The following is an 8,650-nucleotide window of genomic DNA, read 5'->3' as shown; positions in this document are numbered from 1 at the left end:
CCCCATAGCGACCCCTAGAGGACGCAGTTCGAAGTTCCCATGAAAGGGAATCTTACTTATCCCAAACATTTGAATTTTAGGTTGAATTATTCTATTAATATATAATTTTCTCTGTATGAACTTATGAATAATCTCAAAAAAAATTATGTATGAACAATTCAGACATACAGAAAATTTAGTTTCATCACTGCAAAGTCTGAATCATGGCACGTGATGAGACATTCTGCTCTACATCAGGCCTGTGTTTGATAGCCCACCCATCCGACGGTTGCCAGCTCTGTAAACATTTACTCATGCTATTAACACAGACCACTGAATTCAGCACTGTCTGACCACATATTACATAGCAGCTATAGTTAGAATATAATGTCTGACTTGCACCACTGCTGGGAAGCATTGTAACATACACAACCAGTTCATGACTCATTGTAAACAACACAGAAATGAATATACTACAGGGACGGGACATATTAAGGCCCTTTGATATGTGAACCGGGCTCCATGTCAAATAAAACCTCCGTTTACAGATCCAAGAACTGAAAACACATTGGCCGCTGTCCCATTCCCATGTGTTGAGCACAAAATAAGCTGTGAGATATGCTTAGGATGTGGATTATAATGCTGTGATAATTACAGGAATCTGCAGGCGAATGACGGCGCATCTCAGTCACTTCATAGTTTGCTTCAATGTCTAAATTAAGATCTGATGAGTCAGAGAGACTAGTAGAGGAGACCTGTTAACAACGACATTACATTGACACCGAAAGGTATTTGGACACTTAATTCATGCATAAAAATGTATGCATGTTGTTTCATTACAAAATATTATATGTAAGATTTTTTTAAAGAATTAATACTTTTATGCAGTGATGCATTAAATTGATCAAAAAAGTGACAGTAAAGGTTTTTACATTATTACACAAAATTTCTATTTTTGTTCTTTTAAACTTTCTTGTTCATCAAACAATCTTGAAAAAAATCAGTTTCATGGTTCCACAAAAATATTAAGCAGCACAACTGTTTTCAACATTGATAATAATAGATGTTTCTTGAGCACCAAATCATCATATTAGAATGATTTCTGAAGGATCACGTGACACTGAAGCTAAGTAATTATGATCAAATATTATTATAATATTAATACAACTTAAAATAACAGTTTTTTTAAATGTAATGCAGGAACATTTCTTTTAGAGTGTGATCTAAGTTGATGCTGTAGTATTACTTTTTTGAGTAATTAAATCATTGCTTTTTTGCTATAAACGGCCCTGTGCATTGTAGAGGTAATGATGTTGTTTCAAGACAGAGAACATCAAACTTCTGAGATAAAGATGGCACGAAAAGTTTATTCTAGAGATATGATCATTTTTTGCAGTGACCAAATCTGTGTTGTTTAAAAAGGGTGAGACAAATACAGATGTCGTCAGTTTCATGGATGTGATAATATCTCATATTCTCTCTTTGAAGTAAGCCTTCAGCTCTGGATTGTCTTAAAAGGGAAGGTAACATCAAGAGGACTACATCATTATTTATTCAACTCTGTATTTGGAGGTGAACCTTTTTTTTTTTTTTTTTTTCATTTAAAAGTCCATCAAAAAATGTAGCTTTTTGATGAGCAACAAAACTCAGCTGTGAAGCACACCTGTGATCAGATGCAATCTCTTGTCATGGGAATGAAACGATCAAATTCACTAGGTTTCAATACATAAACTAGCCAGCTAGATTTTGACATATTTTAAAGAAAATGAGTTTCGTTGCAAAACTTAACCATCTAGCTGGTGTTCTATTTCTGTGGTTTCTAGGGTGCTATGAGTAGCTGTTAGTGTGTTGCTAAGTGGTTCCTCTTGTAATCTGAGTGGTTTCTAGGGTGTAAATGTCTAACCCTAAGTGAGCACAATAGTAATAGTGATTTGTGTCTTAACAAGCACCACTAACTAGCAAAAAGCCTCCCTTCTGCTTGCACGATACTGTCAAATGCATTTAATGAGAGAGGAAAAGAAACAATAAGCACATGCTACTCATTACAGGTCTGTTGTGTTGGAGGAGTTCTCATTTGTGAGTTCTCAGAAATTAGTTAATTTGTGAGAAATGCATTAACAGACTCAATGGGTGGTGAGGGGAATCCTCTCCAGACTCTTTCCATCCCACCCGCCTCCTCTTCGAGTTTTAAACACAGAAGCACGTGTCTGTTCCCTAACTAGTTTCCTTTTTTTTCCAGGTAACAACAGTCTTGTGCTGGTTTAGAGGCTGTCCTGAACTTCACCTGTGGTTTACATGCTTCACAATCAGTCTAAACTGTGCTGTCTCCTCTAGTCCTGGCCTGATTTGGTTGCTTTGAATGAATGGTGAGGACAAAACACAAGCTGTGAGATTAACGGTGAAGGGTTTTATGAAGTACATGACATCTAATAACTGTTCCATCAGCAATGTCAGTCACACTGTCATGAGAAACAAAGCAATTAGATCTCACCAACTACATAATGTGTGAGACCATTATTCTTGTCATGATTTTTCTCAATTGAATATGTTAATTTAGTGCAGGTCATTATTTAAAAAAAAATATGCAGTTAAATTAAGGAATTATCGTTCTGTATCATGTATTAATTATTAATTCGATTTTTATTTATTAAAAAAAGTTTGGGATATGTGTTTGAACAAAAAAGATTCTTATATTCATCAATGCTGATTTTTTTATGACTGTAAATGGAGTATTATGGCAAAATATTTTTACAATATAACGTTTTCTATGGAAGCTCATTTCCACCACTGAATAAAAATAAATAAAAAACGGTAATTGTGACATTTTTTTACTTGCTATTGCGAGTTTACATCTCCCAATTCTGACTTTTTTTTTTCTCAGAATTGTGAGATATACATTTCGTAATTGTGAGTTATAAAGTTCTGAGAAATGAAGTCAGAATTGCGAGATATAAGCTTGCTTATAGTTTTTTCTTAGAATTGCATGATACAAACTCACAGTTGCGAGTTATAAAGTCAGTATTGCATGCTATAAACTAAAAATTGCGAGAAAAAAAAATTTCAGAATTGCGAGAGAAAAAAGTCGAGATATAAACTCGCGTTTGTGAGAGAATTTTTTTTTTTTTTTTGAAACAGGCTTCCATAGTTTTCTGTTTTTATGTATTTTAAAACGCTATTTATTTCTGTGACGCAAAGCTGAATTTTCGTCAACCATTACTCCAGCCTTCAGGGACACATAAATCCTTCTAATATGCTGATTCATTGCTCAAGAAACATTTTGGACTTTCTGGTGTGTATATAAATACAACATTTTTCTGGAATTCTGCACACAAAATGTTTTATTTACAAATTTGGTAAATCCTTCGTTTTGGGATAAAGGATTTTACAGCAAATTCAAACCAGTCAGTCACTCGGCAACTCTGAGTCAATCAAAGCTTCCTGTACCAGACGGCGAGCTTAAGAGCCAGTCGCTTGTTTTTGATGTGGTAATGCAGAACGTTTCAAATTGCCATGAATCAGATCATTGCAAGAAACATCTTTTACCACTGCATTCGTGCATTTCCAGGAGAGGGATTAAGGGAAAGCGATTTTGGTCCTAATCAGATTCAGGCAGGATTTGAGGGGCTTTAGCAGCCCTCCGAAGAGTAATTCTCTCCATGACGTGAGCAGACGTTAAGGCATGTTTTGCAAATTCGCATTCTGACAAATTATGTTTAAATCTCAGTGATACTAAATATTTTGCGGCTGACTGTGTGTGTCTTTGGCAAGGTGCTTAAGACTGGTTTACAGTGAGCACGTGTGTTTGTTTATTTCTGGGAAGAGGGTCAGAGCGGGCAATCGTGAGGATCTCAGATCTGCAGCGTCGCCCTGGCCGACTCTGTCGAGAAACATTATGCTTGGAGCTCGGCCCTGTTCGGAGAGGCAGAGGGAGTAACAAATCCTTCACGCGATAAAACTCCCAGAAGGCCCTATGATGAGTCATAACCGCAAAAAAGCATGATATTTATTTAAAGGTGCACTCAGACTTCCTCGTCCCAGTTGATTTAGACCTCATACTGACACCTACTGGTGTGGAAGCATGAAATTGTTTACTATTTTCTGCTGTGACCGTCGTGTGTTTGCACTCTGCCCGACGTTCATACTTGGTTTGTGGCATGTGAGCTGCGTCGCAACTTTTTCCAGCGTTCCAGTGGGAAAACTGTTTGTTTGGACATTTTATTTTTCCACTGGACTGTCTGGTCGCGCACATGCCAATCCGTCACTCCAGACTATGCTTTTGACTCGGGCTCCGTTGTTATGTTGTGTCTGTGGTTTGTTTATTGTATATGTTCTTATATTGTTTGATTTACTTGTTCTGTTTAGATGTACTTAGATGTTTATGCTTTCTAAAGCGCCTTGAGCTCTGAAAGCGCTATATAAAGCAAACATGTTGTTGTTATAACAAGCAGGTCATGTGATCTCAACATGGCGGCAGGCATCACTTTAAGGTACTATTGATTAAAACTTTTGCGCAAAAAATGACTGAGCGCACCTTTATTCTTTAGTTTAAAGGAATCAAAATTCTGTCATAATTTACTCACCCTCATGTTGTTCCAAAACTCTGAAACATGACAGAAGCTATTTTAAAGAAGGTTGGTAAACAAAACGTTTCCGTTCCCATTGACTTCAGTTGTATTTTTTTGCACATGGAAGTCAACTGAAATTAAACCATTTGGTTATCAACATTCTTAGCATTCTTAGTGAGTGAATGATGACAGTGTTTTCATTTTTGGGGCGACTATCTCTTTAATAATACTGTCCGTTCTTAGATTCATCTAGTTTACAAGTACAGAGAGAGTGAAGTGCTTATTTAATCGGAGTTGTACATCTCAAAGCACTTTGTAAGGACATTTAAAGAGCCTAATATAAGATGTGAAAACACTGACTGTTCAGCTTTAGAAGGCAGACTGAAGGTCTCGCAGTGATTAACAGCTGTGTTTAGAAATCAAAGCAAACACTTCACTTCATGTGCCTCATAACCGAAGATGAATACTCTTCAAAGTATCTACAGCATGGCGATGTTTTGTAATTATTCATGTTTATCCTCGGGCGATATTCAACCATTTGTTTTAATACAGCTGCTTCAAATGCAAACAAGAACATTGATTTAATATGTTAAGCACTAACATAACTTGCACCCAAAGCAAACACACTTCTCTTATTCATTCTATGAAATGACGGCCATATTAACGCTATGGTAGCCTAGAAATGTATGAACTATAAAGGAAGACTTAAAGGTATAGGTGAGAATTCTGTCATTTTTACTATACTATATACTTTACTATACTATTCTACTTCTACTCCTAAAATATAACGAAAGTTATTGAGGACTGAGACACTCAAAAATGACGAAAAAGTGCCATAAAAATGGTTATTTAAAATAATTTTAGCTCAAAGTGACAAATATACTATTCATTAAAATCATGAAAGAGTTCATGTGAGATGTAGAGAGTGTTTTCAAATGATTTCATTCAGTTTAATGTGTGTGTTGCAGAGAGGAGAACATGTCTTCAAATGGTCTCATTGTGTTCATAAAGAACCACATACAGGTTTGGAATGACATGGAGTAAATGATGATATAATTTTAATTTTGGGGAAACTATCCCTTTAAAACTTAGAAATTCTTCCTTGCAACAACATTTTATCTCTGTTTTAGGCCTTCATGCTGGCACTCATAAAGTAGATACATGTGAGATCTCACTTGAGCTTTGCAGATGTTTTGTGCATACAGTGTAAGGTCTTAACACAGAGCCAGCTCACAGATGTTTGGCCAAGACCTCGGTATTTAAAAACTCCTCAAAAATGGAACGGAAAGTCTAAAATATCGGGCACTGTTTTCATTTTGTAAACCTGTAAATGCAGGATAAAGACCTAACCCACCGAGCTCAGTCCAGTATTTCACCCTGAACAAACGGATGTTCAGGGTGAAATACCTGTGAAAAACCCTGTCAGCTCAGCATGATAACATGCCTACCACTTTCCGAGAGTTCCTACACTGACTTCTGAGCAGCTGCCACGTGGCAGGCAAATCTGTCTTTAGTAGGTTAGGATAAAAGAAAGCTACATAAACAATGTGAATGTCAGGCACATATCAGGGGGGTATTCCAAAAAGCAGGTTATGTGACATACCCGGGTGTGTTTGAGGATAAGCGAGCGGATAACCTCAGCTTTCGGTTCCAAAATCGGAGGTTACTTTCAGGATATGTAAGTAACCATAGTAACTTGCTCTCTGAAGATAACCTGCTCCGGAGCAGGTTATGTTCCAGGGTTAGTTCACTTCAGCGCTATCAGCGCACGTGTTATCTACTGATACATTTTATATTATCTCACACATGGATCGGCATTTTCTATAATGTCTAAATTCTAAATCAAAATACATATGTTATGACTTAATATATAATTAGCATCAAACAAACAATATACTTCATATTCTCAAGGATTAAAGATTAAACGGAAAAAAAATAAAAATGATTGCACAACCATCAATTAGGTGGCGATATGCACTAAGCATGTAAATGACCATTGAACAAAAGAAGAAGAAAGAAACAGTATGGCATGCTTTTTCTTAGCGTCCATTTCCATAGTGACTCGTCGATTTGTCGCTCTGTTGAGAATGTCTTGAGTCTTAACCAGGAACATACTCTGAGTTGAATGAACTTACTCCCGGACGCGTTTTTGGAACCACATACCTCGAGTAAGCAAGGTTTGGGGTTAATCAACCGAAAGTTCAGGGTTTAGCTGACGGTAAGTTAACCGTGCTTTCTGGAATACACCCCAGGTATAGTGGGGCCCAAAAGCATGAGTTGAACATGTTTGTGTTCTAATTTAATACTTAAAAAAATCAAAATTTATATTTGTCATATGTATTTCAGTGACCCAGTGATTATGTATTTCAGTGAGATACATATTCATTAAAATTAAAATTCAGCTTTGCATCACAGAAATAAATTAGATTTTAAACTGTTAAAATAGAAAACCATTATTTTAAATGATGATAATATTTCACAATATTACAGTTTTTTTTTTGCATTTTGGTCAAATAAATGCAGCCTTCACAAGCATAAGAGACTTCTTTTATAAAAAAAACAAACAAAAAAAAAGAATAAAAATCGTACTGATCCCACGTACTGATCCCAAACTTTTTAATGGCGGTATATATATTCGGCTTCTGCTCAAAAACAACAAGGGTGCTTGTCGTCTTCTGCAGTAAAACGTGAAATTGTGATGCCTTGAAAGTGGACAAAACCGGCTTTTTTTGACAAAACGTGTTTAGGGTTCAGATCACGCTATGTGTGGAGAATAATGCACGGCAATCAGCTCATTTTTTTTTAAAGTGGCGTTTATCGGTTTTTGTAAATGAACTCTTCATATATTGTCCAAAATATCTTGTTTAGATTAAAAGGATACTTCACCCAAAATGAAAACTTGCTGTTAATTTTCTCACCCTCAGACCAGACAATATACATAGCAATATCAATGTCTTTCTATCAATCACTCTATCCTTCCTTGAGAATGGCTTTGGAAAATCAAATCATGTAATTCAGCTACACATAAGAAAAAGGGCTTAATTAAGTGTATTGTGTGGGTTTCACATTTAATTAGGTTATAATCGTGGTCATTTCCAGTCAATCAACAGCTATTTCAAATGTGCATGTGTTCCCCTCTGTCTTATGGCGCCTGGCTAAATAAGAGTTTTAGGTCAAAAGGTTTTAAAGTCAAAGGATTTAAAACAAGTTAAATCCTTTGACTGAGCTAAAGCCTATATTGACCCACATACTGTACATGGATGTCATGTGAGTGTAAATAAGGCCTAACTGCAGGGCCAAGGTCAGTATATTGTCTCACATTTCTCCAGCTCTAGATCATTAAAGCCTCCTTAAGCCAGATAGGCAATGCTAGGAAGGACTTCACTAGGGCTGGCCCCTGGGCTCTCTCCAGCAACCTGACAGCCCTACTTCACTCTCTCTAATACGTGCTAATTGCATTCCCTCTTACTCACTAAATGGGAAGAATGCACGTTATTTCTGCACCAGGGCCCATCAGCAGATTCCAGATTTGAAAGTAAAAACATGGCTGGTTGAGTCAGAAAGGTGCAGATAAGGTGCACTATGAAGCAATATTGTGTTGACTTTCTGTATTACTTTCTCTTTTTTTCTGTTGATAATAAATGAAGATATTTTGAAGTCCCCACTGACTTCCAGAGTATGGTTAAAAAAAAAAAACTATGGAAGTCGATGAGGAACAGCAACTGGTTACTCACATTCTTCAAAATATCTCATTTTGTGTTCAGTAGAAGAAATAAGTAAATGATGACAATTTTAATTTTTGGGTGAGCTATCCATTTAAGGTTTCTTTAGAGAAATACTGAACAGTATTGTGTTATTATTCATGGCATTTTAAAAGCATTTGAGTGTGACATAATCATCGTTATATGAAATGACAATATGACTTAAGGAGTAGTTCACCCAAATAAATAAATAAATAATAATATTTCTCTGAATTCTCGAATTCTCTGAAAAACAAGCAATACATTATGAAACAGAGGTTATTTATCATATCGAATTTGCTATGAATTGATTTCCAGTTCATATAGACTTTGGTTTCAGTTTTCTCTCTCTCTCTCTCTCTCTGT

Source organism: Sinocyclocheilus anshuiensis, unplaced genomic scaffold, assembly GCF_001515605.1.
Source record: "Sinocyclocheilus anshuiensis isolate Anshui unplaced genomic scaffold, SAMN03320099.WGS_v1.1 scaffold1222, whole genome shotgun sequence".
In the NCBI taxonomy this organism is placed as follows: Eukaryota; Metazoa; Chordata; class Actinopteri; order Cypriniformes; family Cyprinidae; genus Sinocyclocheilus; species Sinocyclocheilus anshuiensis.
This window is presented reverse-complemented; position numbering follows the sequence as displayed.